We start from the raw sequence: 17675 nt of genomic DNA, 5'->3' as shown, positions 1-17675 counted from the left end.
GACTGGGGTGGGAAGCAGGGACAGCAGGCAGATGACTCTTTGGATAAATTTTGTAATAAAAGGGAGCTGAGAAATGGGGTGATAGCTGGAGAGAGACCCGCAGTCAGAGGTTTTGCAAAGATGAGAGTAGTTACCGTGCGTTTGTATGCGGGTGAGAATTATCCAGCAGGGAAGGGAAATCTGGTGAAGTGGGAGGCAAGGTGGAGTGGTTGGGGTGACGCATGGCCCTGAGGTTGGATCTGATGCCCAGGGCAGGTTTGGGCATCTCTAGGAGCAGGAGGGGCCAGAGGGAGGGGACCAGGTGCCGGGGTGGGGCGGTGGTGGCAGTCCCTGGATATCCTTTTTTTTTTTTCTAAATCAATTAATTAATTTCTTTTTGGCTGTGTTGGGTCTTCGTTGCTGCACGCGGGCTTTCTCTAGTTGCGGCGAGCCTTCGTTGCGGTGCGTGGGCTTCTCATTGCGGCGGCTTGTCATTGCGGAGCACGGGCTCTAGGCGCGTGGGCTCAGTAGTTGTGGCTCTCGGGCTCAGTAGTTGTGGCGCATGGGCTTAGTTGCTCCGCGGCACGAGGGATCTTCCCGGACCAGGGATCGAACCCGTGTCCCCTGCGTTGGCAGGCGGATCCTTAACCACTGCGCCACCAGGGAAGTCCCAGTCCCTGGATATTCTTATTGTTTATGTCCCTCTGAAATAGAACAGGGTCACAGGTGAGAGAGTCAGGGGAGGTGGTGCGGACGGTCTGGGGAGTGAGAAGGCACAGAGACCTGGGGAAGGCGGTGTGGGTGCCAGAAAGAAAAACAGCAGCCGTTTGTTTGCTGCGGGTTTACTCCATGCCAGGCACCTGGCGAATGGTATTCCACACGTTTTCTCATTTAATTCTCCCACCGACTCTGACATGTATTTTTATTTTCCATTTTACAGATGCGGAGACTTGAAGACTTAGGAAGTTGCTGTAACTTTCTTTACGTCATATAACCTGTAAGTCTGACCCTGAAGCCTGACTACTAAACAAGCCTGTCCAGATCCTACAGGAAGGCTGGGGACTATTTTGTCAATTATTAAATTACATGTGTTTTTTTTTCTCTCTGGAGAAGTACTAAATGTTTATTTCAGAAAATTTCGAAAATTCAAAGTGACAGAAATATAAAAAAATTTTAAATGGCTCTAATTTCACCACCCAGAAATAATTACCATTAAAATGTGGTGATTTCTTTGCAGTATTTTTGTCCATGCATATTAAGTGTGGCAGATTTAATGTGTTCAGCAAATCCTGTTTCCCTTCTCTTCATGGCAGGCAGCTAGATTACATTTCCCAGCAGCCCCTGCAGGTGGGGTGGCATGTGACTGAGTTCTTACCAATGGAATGTGGGAGGGAGTGATGTCACCCTCTTCTGTGCCTGGACCATAACCTCTTCTGATCTTCCATGCTTTTGCTTTCTTCTCTTGTTGCTCACGGGATGGGAAGGACTCAGTGAAGGACTTCCAGACCCTAGGGGGCAGTTAGACCGCTATTCGGGAGGCTCCTGAGCTCGCGAATGACCCAGTGGAGACCCTACCTCCCCCTGATAGTTCCATAGGGTGGAATGAACCTTGGCTGCTTTGTCATTGGACTCTGGGCATCGTTTGTTAAAGCAGTTAGCCTGATACAGTAACATCACATAAATACTGGAATCATACTGAAGATACAGTTTTTAGGCTGATTTGTATTTGTTATTATTATTACTTACCATTTACAGCAACTTTCTCCTATATTGTTAAACAATCTTGGGTAGCATGGTTTTAATGGTAGTCCATTATAATGATTTATCTACTCAATCCCATACGGTTGGATATTTAGGTTGCTTCCGCCATTTGGCTTTTATAAGTCAGGTTCCAGTAAACATCCTCGCGATAAATCACGTCACCTGGAGGTGCATCAATTCATCCCACCTCTGTTTCCTGTTTCTGAGCCTCTCCTTCACCCGAGCTTAAGGAGGTGCCCCAATTCCATAGACACTATCTATAAAAACGAGTGTAGTGGGATCAAATGCACATTCTTGGACTGAAGCGTATGGAAAACCTTGATTATTCTAGAATTGATCTCATTTTGCCCTGGTGTCCCCTTTCCCACTGATGTCTTGGCAGTGGACGAGGTGAGGTGACGTGCTGAAAGTCGTCTCTGCCTTTGTAAAACAATCTCTTCCAGGCAAATATCTGGTCAATTCAAAGCCCTGACTCCTTGGAAGGGCGATTCCTCTGCACTCAGGCCATCTTATTTCTGCTTCCTTGTGTAGGTGGTGTCTGGCTGCGTGGAGAAGCTTATGTGGTCTAAAGGGGTTGAGGAGGGAGTGTCTTGTCCTACTTACTGCACCTGCTCAGGTGTGGCTGGCTTGGTACGCACTGGTCTTTGGGCATCCTGCTGACTTTCGATGCTGGTAATCCTGGATCTTGCTTTGTACCACACTTCGCATCTCAGAGTCAAGCCTCATCTCATTTCTGTTGGTCTACTAGGGCTGCTGTGAGAAAGCGCCCCAAACCGGGTAGCTTCAAACAGCAGATATTTCCTTATTCTGGAGTCTAGAAGTCTGAGATGAAGGTGTTGTCCGTGCCATGCTTCCTCTGAAGCCTCTAGGGGAGGATCCTTCCTTACCTCCTCCCGCTCTGGAAGCCCCAGGCTCGCAGCTGCCTCCCTCCAATCTCCGCCTGCGTCTCCTCCTCTTCTTAGAAGGACATCATCAGTCACACCGGGATGCCTATCCCAATGTCCTCATCCTAATTCGATTACATCTTCAAAGAGCCTATTTCCAAAGAAGTTCACAATCACAGGTACAGGGCGGGGGTGGTGGGGACATCAACACATCTTTTGGGCGGAATACAATTCAATCCACAACACCGTCCCTGGACCTTCTCAGCTCCTGGGCTCTCTCCACTCAGTGTGGCAGTGAGGGTCCCTATCATGAGACTGTCCTCAGTTCCACCTGCCTGGGGACCTGCAGCCATTTCCACTCTCCTGCAGCCTTGCCATGTGCAGTGTCTGGCCCAATGTGGACACAACCTGGGTGTGGGGACACAGGCACCACCTTGGATATCCTCACATCCCCTAAACCTGTCTTAATCGTTCTGCTGTCCTAGGACCCTCTGACCATCTCTCCTTCTGCCTTGAGAGGGCCTTCCACACCCCCGCACTGCCTGGCAACAAATCTTCTCCTCTGTGCTACAGATGTTATCCACCATCCCTTCATGGGGCGAAAGCCTCATGGTTTGAGTTTCATGGTGGTGGCAATTCGAGAGAGAGGAAAAAAAAAAAAAAATACTGGGTTAGCAAAAGGGAGAACACAGCAGGAAACATTTCAAAGATTCTACGCCTGTTAAAATGTTTTTGATGGTAAGCCCTATTTGCCTTGACCTTTGAAAGCCTAAACAGATGAAACCACGGTCTCCCTTTATCTGGCAGCCTGTCTACTCGCTCAGTGAACCCTGTCTGTTCCTCCAAAGGCTCCTGGCCCTTGATTTCTTCTTCTGGAACACTTTCCCTCCTAGGCCCTTGCTGGGGCATTTCCTACTCATGCTTTGGGTCTCAGCTTGGACTATACTTCATTGCGGAAGCTGTTCCTGATGCCCCAGATGGGTAACCCCCCGGCCCCGCCGCAATTACACTTGGGACCGTGTGTTTTTCGTCTGTGACCCTCAGCAGATCACAGCTTCACGAGGACAGGAGTCACACGTGCTTTGTTCCTCTCTGTGCTCCCACGCTTGGCACTTGGTAGGAACTCGCCGAATGCTGGGTGAAGGAATGAAAGCCAGTGAAAGTGACACGACATCGTTTTGTATTAGATTGAACCATAGGAGCTTGCCAGCAAAATTTGGTTGATTTCGACCTACAAATATTCCAATTGCCTGTGACTGAAGCTTTCCCACCCTCTCCTTTTTTTGCAGACTCCCATCCCTGGGTGACCATCAGCTTGTCTGCTGGGAGGGGAGGCTCTGAATGGTCTGTAATTTCTTGGCACTTCCCTTCTCCCCTCTTGTACTGGCCATCAACCTTTTCCTGGACCCAGGAGATTCTGCGATGGGTGAGTTCAAATGCATGTGACAAAATAGCCCACATGGTTTAGCCACTTTCTCCAATTTCTTTCTTTTTTTTCAGCTGTACTTTATTGATTGATTGATTGATATTTGGCTGTGTGTGCTGCGCGGCTTGTGGGGTCTTAACTCCCCGACCAGGGATTGAACCTGTGCCCTCGGCTGTGCAAGCGCGGAGTCCCAACCGCTGGACGGCTGGGGAATTCCCTCCAATTTCTAGTTGTTCTCCAGTTTCTCTGTATCCTGGTGGATTACCTTCATGCATTGTGTCTTAGAGTGGCTTGGAGGTTGACCACTGTTTGAGCTGGTGTAGAGTTGCTGGTAAGAACAATGGATTTAGTGTCAAACAGCTCTCGACGTGGGGCCTGGTACACAGTAGGTGCTCGATAAATGCTTGTGGAGTGATGGAGAACAGATTGGAGTTTGAGTTCCAGCTCTGCTACTCATTGGCTCGAGATCTTGGGCAAGTTACTTACACTCTCTGAGTCTCAGTCTCCTCCCCTATAAACTGGGGTAATCCTGTACCCACCTGACTAGGTATGTGGAGATGATGGAGGCACAGGGCTTTGTCTGGCTTGGGGCTGGGTCCACATGAGACTTCATAGCAGTGGGAGTTGATGGTGGTGGCTGTCTCCCATCAGTGTCCTCTCTTCTCTTCCAGACTGTTCTAAGCATCTCTTATCTGGCTTCCCAACTTCCTAGCTCTTCCCCTCCAGCCAACCTGTACCCCTCACCCAAGGATTAATCAGTGCTCTCGTCTGTGGTCCCATCACTTTCCGCTTGGCCTCACCCACCCACACGTCCAGCCTCGTCTCTGATTACCCTCCTGACCTTCAACCAAACACGTCTGCTACTTGCTGTTTCTGCCCCAGCCCCGCCTAGCTTCCAGACGTCTGTTCCACTCAAGTGATGTCTCTCTACGTCCCTTCCACCTGGGATGCTCTCGCCTCACCAAGTGAGACAATGTTTGTCAATGAACTTTGATGTCAGATGGCTAATATATAAAAGAAAAAAAAAAAGCAGGAAAAAATAAGTGTTGGAGATAAAGTGGATAAGTTGGAAGCCTCGTGTGCTGCTGGTAGAAATGTAAAACTGTACAGCTGCTGTGGAAAACAGTATGGCGGTTCCTCAAATAGCTAAACGTAGAATTCTTATAGGATCCAGCCATCCTACTTCTGCGTAAATACCCCAAAGAATTGAAAGCACGCACTGGAAGAGGGATTTGTACACCCGTGTTCAAAGCAGCATCATTCACAATAGCCAAGAGGTAAAAGCAACCCAAATATCCATTGACAGATGAGTGATAAACAAAATGTAGTATATACATACAGTGGAATAGTATTCCGCCTTAAAAAGGAAGGGCATTCTGATACCTGCTACAACATGCATGAACCTGGAGGACATTATACTAAGTGACATAAGCCAGTCACCAAAAAAAAACCAAAAACTGTATGATTCCAGGTATATGCCGTTCCTAGAGTCGTCAAGTTCCCGGGGTCGGATAGCAGAATGGTGGTTGCCCGGGGCTGGGGGAGGAGGGAGTGGAGAGTCGTTTAATGGGGACAGAGGTTCAGTTGGGAAGATGTTCTGGAGCTGAGTGACACAACCATGTGAATGTATTTCATGCCACCGAACTTATACTTGAAAATGGTTGAGATGGTAAATGTTGTCTTTTGTGTATTTTACCAAAAAAAGACTTCGAAGACTGCCTTTGCCAGAAGCCACCATCAAGTGATGTCCTTGCCTAGGGGGACAGAGGGTGGTCTGCACGGAGGCCTCAGGCAGCCTCTGCGCTGCAGCTGCAGCCAGGACGCCAGGAATATTCCTGACCCCGGGGAAGGCCCAGACCTCCGTGATAAGCGGGGCTGCTCCGGGTCTCCCTCTGCCTCGCCCTCCCCTCCCCTGGTCTCACCTCTCAGTTCCCTGAAACTCTCTGCTCCAAAGACCTTTCGGCCCCTACCCCAGCGGCCGGCCGTTTCCAAGGCCACACCTGGCTCTGGGCTTCTCCGGGAATGCCCTCGCCCACCTGGAGTCTCCGTTTCCAGCTCCCCCCGTCCTCCGTCCGACTCCTGCCTTTCCACACACTCCCTCTGCGACCTTGAGTCCGATGATTCCTTGCCCCCTGCCATCTTTGACCCCCCTTTCCTTGTCCTTCCCCCGCCGCCTCTGTCTGTCCTCACTCAGGTTACAGGCGAATGTCTCTGTTGCATCCACCCTCAGCCCCCTGCCCCTTCCCTCCTCCTATTTTCTCGCCAAGTCCTGGGCCCCGTCGAGTTCTGGCCCCCGGGCAGTGGAGCTGGTGAGGGGCCCTCTGCGCCTTCTCTTCTCCATTTACCTCCTCCAGGCTTCTCTGCAGCTCTGCACCATCTCTCTCACGTCCCCATCAGCAGGCAACAAACACGCTGGAATGCCTCCCATATTTAAAACAGCCACCCCTTGACCCTACAATCCTCCCACCCCAGCTTCAGCACTGTTTATCCGACCCTCTTCCGGGACACTTCCTCGTCAGGGTGGTCTTAGTGAGGTCTCTCCACGCGCCCCCTCCTGTGATCTCCTGAGCCCACTGCAGTCCGGCTCCTGCCCCTCCACCCAAACGGCCTTTGCCAAGGTCAGGGCGGATCGCCATGTTGCTGACCCCAAAGGTTGCCCTTGGTCCACTCGCCGGCAGCAACGGACACAGCCCGGCACTCCCTCCATCTCCGAATACTCCCTTCTCTTGACCTCTCCCACCTTTCCTCTCGCTCCTCTTCTCCCGGTTAACCTGGACCTGCCCCAGGGCTCGGTCCTGACCCCCGCTTCCCTTGTCTGTCTGCAGCTCTCCCTGGGTGGTCTCTTCGGTGAACGAGCTTTGCAGGGACATCCCCCAGATGCCTGCCTCCAGCCGGCCCCTCCCCTGAACTCCAGGCCTGCACTTCCCATGGCCTCCCCAGCATCTCCGAGGGACGGCTCATGGCCCCTCACACCTCACCGGTTCCAAACAGTGTCTCTCCCACCAGCTAACCCCAAACCTGCTCCCCACAGCCAATGGAAACACTACGCTTTCATTTTCTCAGGGCGAAACTCTCGGAGTTGCCCCTGACTCCTGTCTCTCTCACATCCTCATCCAGACCAGCGAGTCTTGTCAGCCCTAAGCCGAAACACACCAGGAGTCTGGCCCCTTCTCCCGGCCTCCTGGGACCCGGGGGGCCAGCCGCCATCCCCGCTCCTCTGTCTTAACTGACCTTCTCCCGGCTTCACCCTCTGCTCCCCTTCAGCCTATTCTCCACACTGTAGGCCAAGCCACTCTTTTAAAATGCGAGTCCAATCTCGTCTCTTGCAGGCTCGGAATCCTCCAGTGGCTTCTCATGGCAGGGAGAGGGAGACCCGAAGTCCTCGTCGCCTACGCCCGATCTGATCCCACCTCTCCCTTACCTTGCTGACCCCTTCTGAGCCCCGTGAGGGCGGGGCCCTGGCACCGGGGCCCGCACCCAGGCCACACATTGGTACAAATTGGATGGATGAATAAGTGAGGAACAGACGACTGGCCTTCCCTGGGAGGCTCCGCCCTGCACCGGAGACGGGGGGGCCCAGCGTCCTCCCGCTCTCTGCTTGCCCGGGTTGCACCTGGCCCCCGGCCCCTCCCCCTTGGCCAGGTGTGCAGCCTCAAGAATTCTTCCGTCTGCTTGCCAGCTCTCTCCTGCAAAGGAAGTGCCCCAGGGAACAAGGTTTTCTGGTGCCCCCAGATCCTCCTAATCCTGTGTGAATCTCCTCTATTGGTCCTGGTTACCCTACCGGGCCCCTCCCTTCACCTCCCCCACCCGCTGGGCGTGGCAGAGTAGAGACCACGCCCCCTTGTGACCACGCCCCTCTTCAAGCCCAGCAAGCTCCAGAAAGCCCAGACTTGCAAGCGCTGGCAGCCTGGTTTAGGTTCCTCAGGCTCCTCACCTCTGCTTTGAGGCGGGGGAGGCCACTTGTCCCACTCTGGGAGTCGAGGTACCCGGATTGAAGCTCGGAGCCTGGGCGGGGACTCAAGGGCCGCTTCAGCATGTGCTTCCCCAGATAGCCACAAGGCTTGCTTCTCACTTCTGACATGACATGGCACCAGGAGCTGAACAGAAATAGAACTGTAGGAATCTGTTCCAATCTGCAGACTAAATTGAATTAATGCATAGGAATTCTCAGTTTTAAGTTTCTTTACTTAAAATTTTCTTATACGTTTAATACCTGCCAATATTTGTCTGTATGTGACATTCAATAACGGTAATTTCTGTCACCTATGCCAATTTTATCTGCATATCCCAGGCATCGTGAACTTTCCACACAAATGTATGGAAATCTACAGAAATCCTGCGTTTGGTCAGTGCTATTGTCTTGACTATTTTGCAGAGGAGGAAACCGAAGCTCAGAGAAGGGAGGTCACCTGCCCAAAGTCACACAGCTGGCTCTGGTGGAGCTGAGATTTGGACCCAGCTCTAGGTAGCACCCAAACCCCTGTTCTCCTCACCACCCTCTCGTGTCTCCTCCTTGCTGGCCCCAGAGCACTTAGACGTTTCAGGAGAACGCTTCCCGCTTGCCATCTGTATTTCATGGTGATTGTCCTTGCTTTTTAGGCGGTCTGCCCTAGGGAATCCTTCTGAGAGAGGGGGGTTCCCCTTTCACTTGCCTAGATGTGACCTTGAGGCTAAGACCTAGAAGGATTCAAGGTGGCAATTGCTCAGGGTGACCTGAAGGGTGAGGTGGGATGCCTGGGGGCTGCCCTTTGCAACTGCTGGCCCTCCTGCTTTCCTGCTCCCTGACCAGAGCAGGACGGCTCTGAGGACCCTGGGGGTGGGGTCCTGGTACTGCGCATCTCTCATAAGGGGTCTGCATGCAGGCAGGGGGTCTGCCCACTGCCCCTGGCCAGGCCCTCACTTGCAGAATCCCTGTTCTAGGCCGCAAAGGGCTGGGCTCACCTTTGAATTCATCCTGCAAGTTGCATCTAAGGCAGACACTCCGCAGACTGGGTCTGAGTGGCCCCAGCCCAGCGGGACTGCTTAAGAGCCCACCCCTCCCCCGGACCCCGCACCACCTTCTCTCCCCCCAGGGCTCACTGCATTTTATAAGGGGTTAGGGAGGCTCTGAGGGGAACCGGGGAAGTTGTGGGGTCAGAGTAAGGAACGTTATGGGCTTCAGAAGGAGGTCATGGCCCAGTGGGACCCATGTGGACAGAGGCCTCACGGCCTGCACTTGGGCTGAGTGACAGATTGGCCGCCTGTGACATGTGCCACCAGCCTGCCTGTCTGGCCCCTGACACGGCCAGCCAGTGCAGAGCATGGACTGTATCAGCCTCCTCGTTCTAGGGGGTGCGAGATGGGACAAATAGCCGCCAGTCCTTTCCTCAGTGAAGTGTCCCCTCCATCTTGGCTGGCCTCCCACCCAAAGGACTGTTCGGGGACCGTCCAGGCACCCTCGTGAGTTTCTTACCCACTTTATCACCGTCACCCGTTTTCACGCACGCATCCCTTTCTGAGACCCATACTTGCATTCTCATAAAGGAAATTGTTAGCTTATGGGAGGACTTTGATCCGACTTACCTACTTCACTTAGAAATCAAGAGGGTAGTTTGGGAGGATTTAGGGGGGTGGCCTCCTTCCCCTCCACCTCTGGCCAAGGCTCTGGGCTGCGCTGTCTGGGCGGAGGGGACAACGGTCAGCAGGGCCCTGCCTGCAGAGGGTGCTGGGTCCCAAGGGGCAGAGCAGCCCAGCAGACCCCGTTATCCCTAGTGGGGCCGTGACCCCACCCTCCAGGAGTGGGGGGAGCGGCTGCGGCTGGAGGAGGGGGCCCCCTGGTGGGTGGGGTTGGACGTGGTGTGCCAGATAGCTGAGGGCTGGGGTCCGCCCACTTCCAGCAGGAGGCCATGGGCCAGGCTCGCCACCCCCCCCCCCCCCCCGACCCGGCTGTCCTCCTCTATAACAGGACCACAGTGATACCCTCCTCTTGCCGGGAGGTAATGACGGTACCTGTCAGCAGTAAATGAGGTCGGGTCCCTACCTTGCAGGGAGCCCCATCCCTGGTTCAGTGGCCCGGGGGTGTTCCCCACTGGTTGAGGTTTCCCAGTTGTGCGTGAGCAGCCCCGGTGACGTAGGAGGGGGTGATTCCAGGAGCCCCACGGACTCCCTTCTGCACTCTGCCTCAGTATCCTGGAGGAGAAGCTCGCACGTAACCCTTTATAACAAAGCACTGTGGCAGGCGACGCTAGCCAGATAGATTTTGTTAACACTGTTTTAGTTTAATTGTAATTTTTCTTGACTTTTATCTTCTATTTATGGCATGGGATCTTAGTTTTCCATTTACAGTAATCATATAAAGTTCCCAGATAGCTGCATTTGTTTAGGTGAGAATAGTGAATTCGTTTAAAGAAAAATAGCAAATAATACAATGATTCAGATTGAGTAAAACGTAGCGAAGGTCGTACCTGAAGGGCTGGGTCAAGACCGGGAGCCATGGGTAGAGTTTTGCTCTTTCGTTAGTCAGGAGACCCGGGTGATGCTCGTTTTGTTAAGTTTGCCCCAAAGGCGGTGACGAGTTTGGCAGGAGGGGTTCGGGCACTTGGTGCTGTGTCTGTGCTGAGTGCATCTTCTGGGACGCCCTCTCCTCCAACAGCCCTGCAGGTTTGGGGCTGACGTGACCCCCCATTTTAAGGTGAGGGAGCTGATCAGAGAGGGCTAGTGATGTGTTCAAGGTCACACAGCCAGTGAGTTGGGGAATGGGCCTGACTTCGCCTCACATGGTGAGAGGTCTAGCGCCAGTGGTGTCACTTCTGGTTACCCAGTCCTAGTCATTTGGAAGGAGAAGGGTGTGGAGAAATGGGAGTGTGTTGTGGAGGGAAGGGGCTGGGGGACAGCGAGGGGCCCAGGAGTCTGGACAGTGTATATGGGCCTTGGAAGGAACAGCCACTCAAGGTCACCGGGTGAGCCTGGAACCCAGGGACCCTGCCTTCGCTGGATCTGCTGTCCGCCGTGCCACTGCATTCTGCAGGGGTCTCCTTTGACCAGGCGGCCCCCTCCGCTTTGCAACCTCTCGGGCACACAGTGGCATCGAAGGAGACACTTCGGGGTGCGGGTGGGGGTATGTGGAGGGAGAGGCTGCTGTGTGGACACAGGTCCCCACTGGCCCGGCATACGTGGGTGGCCCTAGAGGGCTTGCTGGGCACCCAGGTCTGGCTCTTGGTCTCAGGGCAGTGCTTTGGCTCCCTCTCCCCCATCCCTCCAGAAGCATCCTCTGCATACCGGTCATGGGAGGGGCTGCGGGGGGGGGGTGCCTTTCCTGGGTAGGGGGCTCTGAGGAATGGGCCGGCAGCGTGGGGGGAGCATTGGGGTGGGGGTGGGGAGATCTGAGTCTCCTGGAGGGGGCCTCAGCTTCTCCTTCCTTAGAGGGAAAGGGTGGGGCCCCGATGGCCAGAGGGGCTTCGTAGGGCTGCGGTGGGAAGGGCTCCTCCCTGCCTGTCTCCAGCCTGTGCCCTCACTCCCTCGAGGTCCGCTTAGGAGAGGTCCCAGGAGGCGCCAACACGGGGGTCCGGGCTGGGCCGCGGCTCACGGGCTCTGCCTGCTGCCAGCTGCTGTGTAGCCCTGGCAGGGCATCACCCCGCTCCCCGTCCCGCTGTGTGCTCTGGGCACGTTAACCCCTCAAAGCACGGAGGACGTGGACGCGTGGTAAGTGCTCAACAAACTTTCCCCGTGTGCTATTCTTAAGAACGAAGAGCTTAAAAAGCTGGAGGGATTACAATATTTTATAATGCCTGTAAATGGGGCGTAACCTTTAAAAGTTGTGAATCACTCACTATATTGTACACCTGCAACTTATATAATATTGTACATCAACTATACTTCAATAAACAAGTCATTGCCAACACCTCCCCCTCCAAAAAAAGGCTGGGGTGATCAAGAGGAGCCTTTTTTTTTTTTAAGCGGTACGCGGGCCTCTCACCGCTGTGGCCTCTCCCGTTGCGGAGCACAGGCTCCGGACGCGGCCATGGCTCACGGGCCCAGCCGCTCCACAGCACGTGGGATCCTCCCGGACCAGGGCACGAACCCGCGTCCCCTGCATCAGCAGGCGGACTCTCAACCACTGCGCCACCAGGGAAGCCCAAGAGGGGCCTTTTACGCACGACAGTTGGCTCTTTGGGCTGGGGATCCTTTTCTCCAGCAGGAACTGGCTGTCAGGAACCCTCTCGCCCATAGCCTGTAAGGAAAGGATGTGTCTTTTCTCCTCCTTCCCAGGCTTCGGGTCTGAACTCCAAGACCAGCCTGTCTGAGGGGCGTCCCGGACCGCCCTGCGTGATCACCCTGTGAGCTGAGCCCCTGTTCATTGTCTGGTGCCTCCGTGTGAGAACCTGAGCTGGGCGTCCCAAGGCCTTCTTTCTGTACTCCACCCCTGGTGTGGTGCCTGGCAGGAAACACGTTGTCCCCGAACCTTTGTCAATCAGTGAAGGACAGCGTCGCTATGATCCGTCCCTGCATCACAGAGGACGCTGAGGCCCGGAGAGGTGAAGCTACTTGCCCGAGGACACACGGGAGGAAGGACGGTGGTGAGTGAAACCTTCAGTCTGTGCCAGATGCCTCCCCACGGAGCTCCCTTCCTCGGTCCCACCCCCCTCGTTGGTGAGCCAGGATCTTACACCCATTCAAGGCCCAGTGGGCTGAGAACACAGGGCTGGGGTATTGGAGGCTGTGGAGCTGATCTCTCCTGCTGTGCTTGGCAGGAGGCTTCGCAGACCCAGCAGGCTGGGGAGGGAGCGGGAACTCGCAAACGCACTAATTATCTCAAGTTCAAGAGCCATGGCGCCCACTGGGGACCAGGAGGCAGGTTCCATCTTTGCTTGTTTTATTACTAAGTCTGGGACCAGCGGTTTCTGGATGGAGTCCTATTAAACTGACATCTGTTGGATTTGTTCATTCATTCAGTAAAATATTCTTGAAACGGAAAGAAAAACACCTTAGAGATACCTCTGCTTCCCCTGAGTTTGTCTGCAAATGGGAAAACGATGATTTCATTGATCCCACATCTCTTGAGCTCCTGCGATGTGCTAGGTCAGGTGGTCTGCTTCAACCCCTGCAACACCATAGCTGCCGTCTGTTTTGTAACTTGAACTTCTCACCCAGCATTGTGTTGTGTGCGTTTCCCCCTGGGTCAGAGACCCTTGTGAGAGGCGGTCCGTGGCACGGGAGGCCATACCTCAGGGGCGTACTGCCTGGATTACCAGGGAGGGGAGACCATCCCCCTTTCAAGCTGGGGTCCCTCAGCACCCCTCCCCTCTGTCCAGCTACCCTGTCCTCGTGCATCAAGGCCTGGCTCCATTCTGCCTCCTCTCTGAAGCCCTCCATGCCCCCGCCCCGCCCCCGTCCTGGCCCGCGCGCTCTCCTCCGAAGCCCCTGGCTCTCTGCCTCGCCTCCCCCAGCTCTCCTACCCGTCCTCCTCTTCATAAATGTAACACCCTTGCTCTTGCTTTCCACACTTCAGGTCAGAGCTCAAAAGTCACCTTGTCAGGGACCTCCTGGACCACCCCTTGGGCTTCTCTTGTGGGCTTGTTCCTCTGTTTATCCCCTGGCCCACAGGTCCGTTCATTCAGGGAAGGACTTCTGTAGCAGGGGCTGGGTCACTGCTAAAAGTGGAAAGGCCAGCTTTGTAGGGCTGCCAGATTTAGCAACAAAAGTAAAAGAAAAAAACAGCACACTCAAACATAAGTTTCAGGAAAGCGACAAATAACCTTCTAGTCTAAGTATATCCTGAATATTTTTTAAAAAATATTTATTTATTTATTTGGCCGTGCCAGGTCTTGGCTGCCGTGCGGGGGATCTTCCTTGCAGTGTGAGGGATCTTTAGTTGCGGCACGCATGTGGGATCTAGTTCCCTGCCTTGGGAGCGCAGAGTCTTAAACCGCTGGACCACCAGGGAAGTCTCTGTCCTGAATATTGGTCCGGATATACGTATACTAAAAAAAAAAATGTTGTTGATCTCAAACTCAAATGTAACTCGGCATCTTGTATTTAATCTGGCAACCCTACCACCCTTCTTTGTGCCCTTGTCGGGCGCGCTCAGTAGCCAGACTGTGCATGGGGGCAGGGATCTTGTCTGTCTAGGCCACTGCTGTGTGCCCAGACCTCAGCAGAGAGCCCGATTGATACCCGTCGATAGGTCAAGTGCAGGGGACCCCCCCACCCCGAGCCAGGTGCAAGAACTGTACGTGGAGCTCTCATCGATGGCTGGGAAGACCAGTGTGAATTGGTGAGAAGATGAGATGCATGAGATTTGGTTCATGAGGTGCTTTTTTTTTTTTTTTTTTTTGCGGTACGCGGGCCTCTCAATGTCGTGGCCTCTCCCGCTGCGGAGCACAGGCTCCGGACGCGCAGGCTCAGCGGCCACGGCTCACGGGCCCAGCCGCTCCACGGCACGTGGGATCCTCCCGGACCGGGGCACGAACCCGCGTCCCCCGCATCGGCAGGCGGACTCTCAACCACTGCGCCACCAGGGAAGCCCCATGAGGTGCTTTTTAACTCTTGTAAAACAGCTGTGATTTACTGAGCACCTACTATGCACCACGCCTCACACTATTCGTGTACACATCACCTGTCACAGCAGCTCTGTGGGGAAGGCATTGTTATTTATGCTTTCGATGGGAAACTGAGGTTGAGAGAGGCGGTGTCCCGGCCCTAGGTCACACAGCAGAGAGCAAACGCAGGTCTTCCTCCAGCTAGGCTAGTGCCTCCTCCTCCCCCGTGGTGCGAACTGGGACCGCAGAGGCTCCAGTGAAGATCCTCTGTGAGTGGGGCGCTTCTTAGGTTTTTGACTGTCTCTCCTTCCAGGTCAACCCGTTCGCCATGAATCTTGCTAACGCGGTTCATTTATTCAGTAACCCCGGCTTCCCTCCGTGTTTGTTGCAAAGGAGAAGTTCCTCCTGTCCAGAGTTCTGAATTAAGGAGGCTTTGAATGAATGAGAGTCTGCTGAAATGGAACTCCTGACGGGGCAGGGATGCAGCCGGGTGACCGGGAAAGGGGCACAAGCTGCGCAGGCGGAAGGGGTTCAAACCCAGCCCCTGCCCTTGGTGGGCTCTGCGGCTTCAGGCAAGTCAGTTCCTCGGTTTCACCATCTCTAAGGAGGGAGTCAAATTAATTCAGACACCCCAGGGTCCCAGAAGTGCCAGCTCAGAAGCTGCTGCTGCTGCTGCGCGTGATTGGGGACCGGGCTTGGCCGTCTTTCCCCGGGGGCCCTGCTGGGAGTGTGGAGCTGGGAGCCTTGTGCCCCCAGGAGCCCTGGGGCATCTTTGCAGGTGGGGCTCGGTCTCTGGCTCCTCCGCTGGGAGCTGCCGAGAAGGGGAACCGGCCTCTCCACCTGGCCTAGGGCGCCATGGTCAAGGTCAGCCGAACGCTGGGCTCCCCACTGACCGGCCTTCTTGCTGAGGCTGCCTTCTGGGCTGCTAGTGCGTGCACGCACCCGTGTGTGTGCTAAGGGGGCGTGGGCTGCGCTCCGGGTGGGGGAAGGGGTGTGTGCTCACGTGTTTTCAGCTCATCACCAGGCTGAGGAAGAGTGGCTGTCCTTGCTCCAGAAATATGGCTCTGTTCCCTAATTGTCACCACTGCTTCTCACAAGCGCTTGGAATAAAATGCCGTCTGCCCCGAGGCTCCCGAGGCCCCGAGAGCTGGCTCCGGCCACCCCCATGGCCGCTCTCAGCCTCCCTGAGCTCTTTCGGGGCCCGCAGGCCTCGGCCTGCGCTGTGCCCTCCCCCTGAGCCTCTCCGCACGGCCGCTTCCTTTCCGCGTCCCGTCTCCCCAGAGCTGTGTCCCGACGGTCCACGGGCACTGGGCATCCTTACGCCCCCTCCGTGGTTCTCTCAGCCCCTTGTTTGTTCTTCCCCAACCAGAACAGAACCCCCTCCGGGCTCAGTCTTCATCTCCTGTCCTGCCCCTCAGCATCTCGTGTTTTCGTTTAGAGCATATGCTCGCGGTGCACACGTTCATTCGTTCGTTTGTTCCCTCAACCCGAAACGCCAGGCCCTGGGGAATTCAGTGTAGACGCCGGCGGCCCCTCCCCTGGTGAGTCTGCGTCCAGCCAGGTGTGTGGGTGTGGCGGGGTTGGGGGACGGTGGGGCGGGCGCGGGGCAGGAGAGGACAGAAGGCAGCCACCGCCTGGCGATTTCTCTGGGATCCTCCAGTTCCAGGTCGCCCCACTTTCTTCTGCACGTTCTCCCCTGTGGATGTTAAGAGATTAATATATGCAAATGCCATTTTCCTATGGTGGTTTTCGCCTTGAACTCCATGGATTAAGTTACTTGATTTAAATACATATTCGGGACCGCTCCCCCCCCCCCACAGTATACATGTATAAATCCTAAACACCAAATAAAATCCCCTCATTTTGCATGGGCTGCAGAGCTAATCGCACGTCCTGTGGGCATTTCGACAGTTAAGATGGTTCACGGGGGCCGCCAAGATTTTATCTGGAATATCAAATACCTGTATGATATGGAAGGTTCCTTAATGGGGCTTGCTAATGCCAGCCAAAGGGGGACCGGATGGGGAGGGCACTGGAGGTGGGGTGGGAAGGAGCCTCTGGGGAAACAGGCCCGCGAACAAGGGAGGAGGGAGGTGAGTCCATGGTGGTCGTCAAGTAGCCAGGCTGGGCAATGTTAGGAGGGGAGATGGATGGAGAGGCCACTGGGTTTGGATGCACCGGGGGCCTAGACTGTGGGCGCCTTAGGAGCCTATAAGGAGGATTTGGGAACAGATGCATCCAAGGATGGGACCTGCAGCAGACATTTTCCAAATCCATTGGGAGGACGCCCGGGTATGTGTTCAGACAGCGGACAGGGCAAACAGATCTTGGGTTGGGGAAGAACAGGGGATGGACTCTGACAGCACGGCCACAGGGCAGCCGGGACCGACTTGGCTGCCTGATAACAGCAAGTCTGTTTGCCCCATAAATGCTGCCAAACCTGGACCTCAGCCTCGCCCCCCAGCCTCCCTGCAAAGCGGGGGTCACCTGCTGGATCACCTGTCCTTCCGCAAGTTCAGGGACAGAGCCTGGGCCTGGCCTTTGGGTACCCAAGTAGGAGGAGCAGTGCTCACCTTCCCCCGAGAATCCGCTGCTCCTGGCACCTTCCAGGCTCCCTTTGTTCCCTCGGCTGGAGCTCTTCCCCAGAGATCAGGGGGCTCCCTCCCTCCCCCGCTTCAAGTCTTGGCTCAAACTTCACCTCTTCAAGAAGTCTACCCAGAGCAACCTGCCCAGACACACCCCTGCACACCCCACCCCTGCCCTCCCCACCCTTCACCCTACCTCACTTGGTTTCCCCGTGATCAAGTGGGATTTATCCCAGGGACGCAAGGGTTTGTCAATCCCCGCACATCAATCAGTGTGATACATCACATCAACAAATTGAAGAATAAAAACCATATCATCATCTCCATGGATGCAGATAAAGCTTGTGACACACTCCAACACCCATTTTGGATAAAAACTCTCCAGGAAGTGGGCATAGAGGGAACCTACCTCGACATAATAAAGGCCATGTATGACAGAGCCATAGCACTAGTATCCTTCTAACAAACTTCATAATCTATTTTTTATAATGCTTACTGTTTACTGTCTCCCTTCCCTAACCCA

At 54.7% G+C, this 17675-nt stretch overlaps 1 long non-coding RNA gene across 2 annotated transcripts in view; it reads left to right on the top strand.

Moving 5' to 3' along the window:
- The first annotated feature begins 919 nt into the window (after window positions 1-919).
- LOC136794707 (uncharacterized) overlaps window positions 920-17675 on the top strand; it is a 35890-nt gene continuing 19134 nt past the window's right edge. Inside the window, exons 1-3 of one of the 2 annotated variants that reach the window (XR_010841834.1) lie at window positions 920-976; window positions 3914-4050; window positions 8426-8473. This is a non-coding gene — a long non-coding RNA (uncharacterized lncRNA). Of the gene's footprint in view, window positions 977-3913; window positions 4051-8425; window positions 8474-17675 lie in introns of those variants that run through there. The other variant, XR_010841833.1, reaches the window with a different exon arrangement.

Source organism: Kogia breviceps, chromosome 8 (assembly GCF_026419965.1).
Source record: "Kogia breviceps isolate mKogBre1 chromosome 8, mKogBre1 haplotype 1, whole genome shotgun sequence".
Classification (NCBI taxonomy): Eukaryota; Metazoa; Chordata; class Mammalia; order Artiodactyla; family Physeteridae; genus Kogia; species Kogia breviceps.
Note: the sequence above shows the minus strand (reverse complement) of the source record. Positions and strands in the feature narration are given on the sequence as shown.